Source organism: Thunnus maccoyii, chromosome 22 (genome assembly GCF_910596095.1).
Source record: "Thunnus maccoyii chromosome 22, fThuMac1.1, whole genome shotgun sequence".
In the NCBI taxonomy this organism is placed as follows: Eukaryota; Metazoa; Chordata; class Actinopteri; order Scombriformes; family Scombridae; genus Thunnus; species Thunnus maccoyii.
In genome coordinates, this window is record NC_056554.1 from 22,570,364 (window position 1) to 22,581,797 (window position 11,434).

The following is an 11,434-nucleotide window of genomic DNA, read 5'->3' on the forward strand; positions in this document are numbered from 1 at the left end:
ACTTTTTGCATCATGCTCGTGATTTTTGCTGCATTCCTGCCTGCTTTAGCCAGTCATATAATCACTGAACTCTTTAGCTATTTAACCGTGTGACATATTTATTGCCTGTCTCTCTCGTCCTTCAGAAACCATCAACTTAAAAATCTTCTCAATCTCGTCAGACGGATCAGTTTACGTGTTGATTCTCTTGTTTTATTGTAGAGAAAATCACCCTCTCAATAAGTTATTTAGTTGCTTTTTGACCAAAACTTTCTAAAAAAGATATCAAAAAATCTGCCGGGGGATTGAGATAATTTCTTGTTTCTTCTTTTTTTTTAATAACTGATAATAATAATACATTATTCAATAATTACAAACACACAAAACAAAGACTACAGCCTTCAAAGTCAAAGAGAGAAAATTCTACATAGATACACAAGTAATAATACTTTTTGCTTTAAAAGGTTTAAATATTAAGATTCAGATCATTTTATTTTGGGTTTTTAAGATGTTTTATTCAAATAGTTTCTTTTTTTTGGCACTTTTTGCCTTTATTGGACAGTTATTGGCGAAGAGGCTGACAGGAAACAAGGGTCCCTTGCTAGACTCGAACCAGTTACAGTTACTATCTGGCTACCAGGGTCCAAAAATAAAAATTAATCTGAAAATGCCACGTTTTATAAAAATTTCGGGGCGCAATTCAATGTTATAATAAGTCTTATTAACAGTCATATAACCTGAAAGCTTAATCCACCACTGTGGAGGCAGAACAGTGAATCTCCAGTGGTTAACAATGCTTTTACTAGCTGTCAATAGTGCAAGATCAATAAATATTTTATTATATATTAATAATCACCCGTTTCAAGAAATTTCTAGAATCAAGTTATGCGACAATTTACATTTTTTGGGTCATGATTCAAGAATATAATTCCTGAAACAAGGTAACTGCTTTGTATAAACTACAGTATCGTCTGCATATAGAATCTCACCTCATTGACGGCTTCTTAAATATGATGATTTAAGCAGTGATAATAAAGTTTTATATAACCAGGACATGCAAACGCCATCGAGCTTCATTGGCTTTCATGTCACTGCCATCCTGTTTTATACATTAAGAGAAATTGTGCCAAATTTTCCATCTTTCACCAACTTTTTACAACTTTTTACAAGCTTCGTATCAGCTCTGGGAACCGAGCAGTTCACCAGGTTTATCTCACATCTACAACATTTACAACTTCAAACTAAAATCATTTTAAAAGAGTCTTCAGCCTGCAACTAATGATTATTTTCATTATGAATTTATTTGATTACTTTGTCTTAATCATTTGGCCTATAAAATGTAAGAAAATAGTAAAATACGCCCATCACAATTTCCCAGAACTCCAGATGACGTCTTCAGTTTGTTGTTTTGTCTGACCAAAAATCCAAAACCCAAATATATTCAGCTCACTATCATAAAACAAGACAACCAGAAAATATTCACATTTGAGAAGCTGGAACCAGTGATTTTTTTGATTTTTTGCTTTTAAAAATTCTTAAACAATTAATCATTTAATCAGAATTTTTGCTGATTAATTTTCCATTCAATCAATTAACCGACTAATCGTTTCAGCTCTAATCAGTTTCAAGTTAAACTACTTTAAATTTATTTTAAATTATTTTAACAACACTTCACTCCACAGCTGAGGGTTTTTAAGGTACAAGGTTTCTGGGGGACGGTGATGATATTTCTAATATTTGTGTTGTATATTGACAATGTATTTGTGTTTACATAACTACATGAGGCTCCTGAGAGTCTAAAATGTCTTAATTTAAAATTGCACTATATGTAGTTTTGCTGAGACAAAAAAAAAGAATAATTTTAGAATACTTAAACCTTTTTTTATCACTATTCACAAAACCAGAAAGTCCAACGAGATCAAGTGTTGATTTGTTTTATAAAATCATTGAAGGAAAAGTTGAAAACCGAACAGTTTCTCTGTAGCTTCAGTCCATAAAATACAACCAACAGATCCAGCAGACTGAACTTCTGAACAGTTAAATGTAGTGTCTAAAATTTATATTTTAATGAGTTTTATTTATTACATGGACAGGTAGTATAATATCTTTAAAACCGAAGCTCAAGCGTACCATCTTTTGCATGTAACGTGAATGCAGCATCAGACTCGGGAGACAACACGCAACCTTATTACGCGTGTTATCAAGGGTCAAACTTCAGGATAAACCACTGTCCTTTTCCCAGCATCAACGTGCGTCAACGCTCCAGAAAAACAACAATCTGATCACAATTGAAGCAAAACTCCAATGTGGTCAAAGTGAATTCTGCGTTATCTCTGCTGCACGTGAAATACACTCATAAACTAAACTGAATTAGTATTTATTACTTGTGTTGCTTCATTTTACGTGTGATTTATACAGTAGTTTACAGAGAGCTGAAGTCATGACATCACTTCCTGTCTAGCTTCTGTACAATCTATTGTTTAGCGTTTCGTTTACTCTCCATATTCTCAGACCGCTCAGCTTCACTACAGCAGCTGCTAAAAGTTGAAATCTTTGTGATTGTAACAAAGTTAAACATTGATAACTTTGTGAGCACAGAAAAAAGTACTTACGTCATCATAACTTGGTTTCGTCCGTATCAATAAACCTCCTCAACGTTTTCTTCTAAAGTCGCAAAAAAGTCAATGTTTCTAGTTATAATCTGTGATGTGTAAAGACTTGTACGACGTTCGCTCCTCTCTGTCCTGCTGTTATTACAGACATATCTGAACTAGAAACGACCTCTACACTCACTCATGGATTCGTCTCCTCTGTAAAGCCTTGACGTTTAGAGAAAGGTTAATCTGCGGTCTTGCAGACGTACACGACACTAACCCCCGACCCCTGACCCTAATCCTAACCATCTCACTGCCTAAACCTAACCGAGTGGTTGTGTCATGTAGATGCTGCGAGTCTGCAGATAGACCTACTTGGACGTTTAGCCCACATGAATTCATGAAGCAAAACACACGACATACTGTTGAGAAATGTTCTGTTCGAGGCTGGATCTGTAGTTATTAGCAGAGTTACGAATGTTAAAAGGATTTTTAATGAGGTTTTTCTTACTTCTGGAACAGAAATTGAAAGTTCCAGTTTCACTTTGGCTCTCTATTAAAAATCTCCAAACCACCAACCTCGTTGCTAACAAGCTAACAGTCATTTCCAGTGAGCAGAAGAGCTAAAAGAAATGGTGTTGCACATTTACAACAAATAAAGGTTTGATAAAGTCACATCTTTTTTTTGTTTTGTTTTTTCATATTGAGATCTGTGACTAATGAAGACTTATGAGAATGTACTCTAACTTTTGTAATATTACCTTCATTCATTCTTTGTTGATATTTGAACATACTGCAGTAGAGGTAATGTTGCATTAAACGACCAGTGTGTAGAATTTAGCGGCATCTAGCGGAACGGACTTGGCAGAAATGGAATATAATATTCATAAGTTTGTTTTAATTAGTGTATAAAAATATGAATTGTTGTGTTTTCATTACCATAGAACGAGCCCTTTATATCTACAGAGGGAGCTGGTCCTCTTCCATGGAGGCCGCCATGTTTCTACAGTAGCCCAGAACAGACAAACTAAACTCTGGCTCTAGAGAGGGCCTTTTTTCGCAAGTTTGGCGGCCACCGTAGGTTCTCCTACACGCTTTGAGGGGGAAGGGTATTCAGTTGGTTGCAGTCTACAGCTTCACCACTAGATGCCACTAAATCCTACACACTGGTCCTTTAATTGATGGTCCTGATTGTGAAATGCATCAACAATTAGGTCGTGCCAGGATCGACAGAAAGGTCTGACGCCACAGAGACGCCCTTTAGTGATTTCAATACCTCCCGAACTTTAATGTGCCGACCTGAAACTCCCACAGACTACTGTACACAGAGCAGCTTTAAGAGAAACCTGCACACACGTGTTGTTTTAATATGAAATGTAACTCCAATCAATGGTGCTGAGAGCTGATTTCTGCCTGCACGTTTCACTTTAAGAGTTTATTTCCACACAAAACACAGAAAGAAGCATGAAATACAAGAGACTCATGTTCATCTCTTTCTTTCTTCTTTTTCCTTCAATTTTCTCATTTTCTGTTTTTTTTTTTCTCTGCTGGATCCTGTTACTGTTTGCTGCTGCAATGATCAATAAAGTTTAATTTCACCCTTCTGCCCACACCTCGTCTTTACTCAGATGTACTCACGTGCCTGAGTGCAGCGATATCATGTTACAGAGCAAGAGAGGGTGCTAACCTGTTAACTGGTGCAGAGATTTTACAGGACAATTTTGACTTGTTTTCATCTGAATAAACACGTCGCTCGCTCGTTCCTTCTGCTTCTACTGTTTAATACTAAAGAGTCGTATGATGGTTCACTGAAACATTGTCAGCAGGACTTAAATTCTCCATCATTTAGAGTCCATAGAGGCCATTTATGAGATCAGTGTAGAGAGAACTTCCCGTTCATCGTCTCTTGTTTGTGGATTTCAATGTTGTAAAAAACAAAACCCAGTGAGAGCTGCATCTAACCAGATGTTGTTCTTTGCAGATTGTCACACTCATGAGCCAATGGGATTGTTTACAGCTGCGGTTCTCAAAGTGGGGATCTTGAGGGGGTCCTCAGCAAAAAGGGGAATAATTTGTTTTCAATTTAATTCTTTCCATAAATAACACAATGACAGAATGTTTGACTACTTTGGTCTTGGGTTTCATACACTTTATGTAATAAAACTCTGGGACAAAATCTCGAGATTGGGGGTCCGTAGTCGTATTTCTGTCAGTTTCAGGGTCCTTGACGTGAAAATGTTTGAGAATCACTGCTTTACAGCGTGCGTACACATGATACAGACCAGCACAGAACATGTAAACACGTAGCATCGCTCCGCTTTAGCTCATAGATCAAACATTTCAATTCCACATGACAGAATAACAACGGTAAGATTTATATTATTGTTGTTGAATGTTCAGTTAGTGAAAAGGAGTTAACATGTGTGGTGGAGAGAGACACACTGAACAAACTGAAAGCTATAATGGACAATAGCAGACACCCTCTCCACAGCCTCCTGGAGCGAGAGAGGAGTAGCTGCAGCAGTCGGCTCCTCTCATTGTGCTGCAGAACGGAGCGATTCAGGAGATCCTTCGTCCCCACAGCAATAAGACTGTTCAAGTCCTCCTGAATTGACCGGATAGTTTTTTGGTTTTATATTTTGATGAGCTCTTGATAATTTGAGTTTCCCTTCAGGGATCAATAAAGTAATATCTAACTATCTATCTATCTATAAACGATGGACAGAGAGCTAACCATTTGCTACAGGTCGTAGCTGGCCAGCTAACGTTAGCCTTGCACTTGGCAAGATTACATTTAGCCTGCCAATTCAAAGTAAAAAACACGTTATTATTAAAAGAAAATAACATACAGATAGATATTTAGACTATAACTGTGTATGAACAGACTGTATGTACTGTACATAAGCACCTACTATACAGTATGCATATAAAATAACATCATTTTTTACCATTTAAAGGACGAGTGCGCAGGATTTAGTGGCATCTAGTGGTGAGGTTGCAGATAGCAACCAACTGAATACCCTGAAATCTATTGCACATTTTGTATTTTAGACTAAAATAAAAATATATAATTTGTTGATACAGTGGGTATTATAATGTAAAACACGTCACCACAACGGACTTCAGTCTGACTGGTTTAATATAAAATAATCTGCAGACCTGGTCTACATGATGGAGTGATGTGTGTTCACTGTAGCTAACGTTAGTCCAGCTGCTGGAAACAGCTGCTCAGCTGCAACAGACGCACAAATACCGTCGCTCCAACTTTATCAGCCCATTTACTGCCACCGCTAATATACATTTATGCTCAGAGCAGGGGAGCGTCGCTATTACGGTTCATCACTTTGTGTTGACTTTGTTTGGGACTGTTTGTAATTAGAGTCCTGCTGTCTGACACTCAGCTCTCAGCCTGCATCGACCGAGCAGCTGCTTCTGTTTAAGATGCTAGTTTAGCGTTAGCTAAACCAGACAGCAGCCAGACAACAACTCTTTTATCTGACAGTTAAACCACATGTCCCTTGTCTTCTGCATTATCAGTTAATATACATTTTAATCAGTTGAAATATTAATGGCAATTAGCTGATAATCGATTAATCATTGACATCCCTAATTAATCTGTTTTCTCTGTACTAATAGGCCCAACTGGCAACATAGCCAAGCCTATGTGACATTTCTCAACAACCTAAACGTGGGTGCAGATGTGTTTTAAGGCACCACAGTTGAATAGAGACAAAATAAATGCTATTCTTCTATCAGAATTAAACTTATTAACCTTAATCCTACCGACTGGGGTACCGCAGACCCAAGAGTTTACTTTTTTTTTTTTTTTTAAATACCGATGTATCGGGGTCCTAGTGGACCCCAGTCGAATGCACCCAATTGCATCTACACAGTTGTAATAGATGGAACTATTTATTGAGTTCATGTTGGCCATTGATCCTAATTTAAAGTATCACACACTATCAGGAGAGCACTCTGTCAGTCATTTTAATAATAAGCCTAATAATAATAATAATCTTTATTTATAGAGCACCTTTTATGACATAAAATGCAGCTCAAAGTGCTTTACAAAAGAAATGTAAAACATAGATACAGATATATACATATGCACAAGCACATAACTACACACACACACACGTACATATATATATGTATGCGTATATATATATATGCATATATACATAAACATATACATACATATACACACACATACATATTAAACGGGATAAATATCAGTTAAGACATAGTAAAGGAGTAAAAAAATAGTAAATTTTGAAGACTTTGTGGAAAGATTGTACTTGTGATAAAAGCTGCATTTTGTATTAAATAAATGTTTTCATTTTACACAACATGCAAATTAACTTCCTAAAATAATAATGCTGGTCTGTTTTTTCCCCCCAGATGACGTTAATTACATAACTAATGATGTTTTGAGAAGAAAATAAGTTAACATTTTGCTATGATGGTTGTTTCTTACAGTAGTTTATAGTCCTTGTATGTTCAATATGTGAATTAATTAATTAGTTAATTTAGACCCACATACAATATATTTCTGTATTATAACCTTTACTTTTTATCATGAAATTATGCAAATTAGGCAAACTCATGAAATAAGTCAGAACAATTACACCAATTTCAGGTGTTGTGTCTTCGCTTAATCTTATGTGTATAATAATAATTAATTAATAAGAAAAATAAAAACGTAGGACTAAAAAGTTATGTAGACGGTCGATTATTTGAAAGAGTAAAAACTGAGATGAGCAAAAAATAGAAAAAGTATCAGTTTCATTTCATAGACTGAAAATTGCACTGAGATGACAATTGCTCAGCAGGTGTCAAGTAATGTAACCTGTGATACGTTTTACAAACTGCAGATGAGATTTTCTCGCTTTAAACAGGGAGAAAAAACTGAATTTAAGAGGCCTTTTCAGAGAGAAACCAGGGATGAAGGTCACACACCACACTCACCAAAAAGAGTGGGAGGATAAGTGTCAATCGCCATGGGTCCTGTCCTCTCCTCACCGGTTACCACGGTTACCTGGCATGTTGTAGGTCTCCATGGCGGCAAGCAGGAGGGCGCCTATTGGCTGCGAGCAAGCCCGGCTCGACGAATCACCGAGCAGCGTGAAGGCTGGAGGAGGTCGAAAGCACACACACACACACACACACACACACACACACACACACACACACACACACACAGATGCACATAAAAGGTCATTATTAGATTTCAGTAAATGGCATTAGAGGAGAGAGAACGAGGGAGGAAAGGGAGGATGAGATGCAAAAAGGAAGTGAGGAGGAAGATCAAGAAAGAGTGTTACAGAGAGGTGAGGAAGAATTGAAGAGGAGGTGAAGAAGAGGTCAAAGGAGGAGGGAGAAGGATAAGAATTGAGGAGGAGGCGACAATCACCTTCTTCTCTCTCACATAGCGGATGTTTTGTAAATTTATTGCTCCAAGTGTTTGAGCCTTTATTTTTTCTTTCAAGTTGTCAAAAGGGCAAAGGTCAAGGCCCGAAGGAGACGTGTGTCTGAGACATTTTCAAACAGAAAGTACATCATGTCACTTAAAGGGACGGTTCGTACATGTTTATGGAGGCGGAAAATGTCCAAATACACTCAACATCAGCAGAGAAATCACCATAAATAGTAGATTATAGGAAACAATATTACTATTCCACACCCAATGTTACAAACCTTTTTTAAGATTAGTGTTTAACAAATATTGCATCTACTCTTGTATTTTGTATTTTAGAGGAATAGCTTGACATTTTGGGAACGGTCAATAAATAGTTCAGCACATAAACCCCTTACAAAAACACAACCTGTCATTTTTACATGTTGATTTTTGTACAAATTAAACAAAGAAGGTATAATGTGTTAATTACATAGCCTATATATAAAGACGGATGTAGGTGTGAGAGGTGTGACGTCATCCGTTGGTTTGCACTGGAGCTGGTTTGGACACTTGTTTCCGAGTCAGACTGGAAGTAAACACAAAAATTAGCCAACTGGAGCAGCCATTATGAGTACCGAGGGCCTCACAAGCAAGATCCAAGTGTTTGTTAACAAATGCCTGCGCTACATCCTCAAGCTGTGGTGGCCCATCAAAACCACAAATGAGGAGCTGTGGAGGATAACAAACCAGGAAAGCATAGCAGCTACCACCATCAAAAGGAGAAAGTGGAACTGGATAGGGCGTACACTGAGGAAGGACTCAAACAACATCACTAGACAGGCCGAGAAACACCTGGAGACGTTCCACACTCCAAAGACCTGAAGAACATCGCAGTGAGCTGGCAAGAAGCAAAGGCCCAGAAGAGAGTGAGATGGTGGACGTCCTATGCCCCTCAACGGGGTAAAGAGGATTAAGTCAAGTCAAGGAGCGGCCATTATGGCCCATAAAGCGACAATGGACACATTTACGGGAAATACGTCAGGTTGAAATAAACCAGAATCCTCCTTAAAGGGATCACTGACGTTCTTACAGTTCATCCTCAGGGGACCATGAACGTCTGAACCAAGTCTAATGGAAATCCATGTAATAACTGTTGTGATATTTGACTCAAAACCATAAACATCAACCTCATGGTGAAGCTAGAGGGTAGAAGATCACCAAAATCATGAAGATTCATCGTCTGGGAACTTTGGATGTTTGTACAAAATGTCGTCGCAATCCATCAAATAGTTGTTGAGATATTTCAGTCTGGATCAAAGTGGCGGATCAACCAACCAGCATGGAAACCGATGGATATTAAGAAATAATGTCAGACATAATGATGATGAAGGTGAGTTAGCTGAGAGTGTTTGGTGAATAAAGCTACACTTGCATCGATCCAGTCTACACCTGCTGTTTGCAATTATTAAAAGTTTAAATTTGTTTTCTGCTGACAAACTCGAACAGTTGGAGGTCTGACGCCCCCAGCTGGCAGAGTCGAGTACGTTTACAGAATACTTGATGATGGCATGGTCGGTGTTCCAGCATGTTAGTTCTTATAAACACACTGATTGAGTAAACAGATGAATAAATAAACGTCATGACAGAAGTCCATCAGCTGAACAACAGAGGATGAGCTGAATCTAGATCAGAGGTCACATTACAGTCGCTCTGCGTTAGCCAACACCCAGTCTGTCTCTGCCTCTCAGCTCTCTGCAGGACTGGAAATCAATACTCCTGTGTGAAGAGAGACGGAGGAACCACACGAGGCCGGAAAAAAGACGAGGAGAGAGGAAGGGATGAGAGACGATGAAAGGTTGAGAGAAAGATTTTAGCAAGTGAAATCAACATTTTATAGTTTAACTTCCTGTATTAATGATTTAAAAGGTGGAAGTGTGTATTATTGGAGCTAAACTGACATTTACTGAAGGAACACAGGTCAAGCACAGAAGTGACATGAAATTAAACTTGATAAGTGTAGCTTGAACATCATTCAATTCAATTCACTGTTTTTTTTTACATTACTTTTGTCATTTTTGTGTGTATTAGATTTTCATCTGCATATTTTTCGGAGGTGTCTGTTATAACTTTTTGTTTCCGAGGTTTCTGGTCAGATATTTTCTCATATTTTCCTAAAAGCTTCCCTGGAAAGGAGTATGTTATTTGGTACTTATTACAGGAAAAATAATTTTTCATGTGTTATTGAAAACTTCATATATATTCCGTATATATATATATATATATATATATATATATATATATATATATAAAATGTATGCTGTCCTGTAGACAAAGTTTAACACTTTTGCAATTTGAGCAAACCTGTTGTGCATTGATTAAAAGTATATTGATTGAACACAGTCTCTCTAAACCATTTTATTTTTTGTCTCTTTAATGACACAATGTATGCAGTAAATGAATAAATAAAAAAACATTGGGCAATACAATTAACAAAAACAAAGTATGTACATTTAAAAGTACATTGAGAGTCTTTCAGAATACCAAATTATATATTTTTTCCAGAATACAACAATATTTTTTACAATCACACTATATAATGGTCTCATGTCACATAAAACAAGAGAACTTAATGATTTCAGTTTTGAAATTTAATTATATTAAATGTGAAGAATGCAACAGTATTTTTGAATGGTGGTTTTTGAACTTTTAAATAAATATGAGTCAATTCTACAAATTGTGTATCAGCTTCACACAAATGTTTTTATAAAGTTTTCCATTTTTGTATATTCTGGGTCACATTTGGAGAAATCATCAACTTTCAGGCTAAAACAGTGATGTTCAGGATGTTTTTACTGCTGAACAGTATGTAAGTAAAACATCTCAGTACTTCTTCCACCACTACTAATAAATCTGTTCCTCTGTAACATTTATTTTTAGTTATTTCCAATTTCCGGTTTGCCTGATTGTGTGCAGCTTGATTCAGCCCACAGTGGGCGGGGCTCTGCGGGGCTCTGCGGGGCTTTGCGGTGTCTCCACACTGTTTTGTCCTCTCATGCACCACGTGTAGCTCCATCAGGGATTTCGCGGGATTTTCCCGCAGGATACATGTGACAGTCCTGCACCAGTAATCAAACCCACACAGTGTAGTTGTGGCTACACCCAACATATGTTCCTGCTTAAATGCATCCTTCATATAATTATCATAATGTTTGCATTCAATTACTGTGGAGCAAGCTGCCTGCTGACCAAGACTGTGTGTGTGTGTGTGTGTGTGTGTGTGTGTGTTTTAGAGCCAATCTCAGCTGACATTGGGCGAGAGGTGGGGTACACCCTGGACAGAATGCCAGTCAAATCACAGATAGTATAGACACAGACAACCATTTACACTCACATTCACACTTACAGACAATTTAGAGTCACCAGTTAACCTGCATGTTGCTGGTCTGTGGGAGGAACCTGGAGA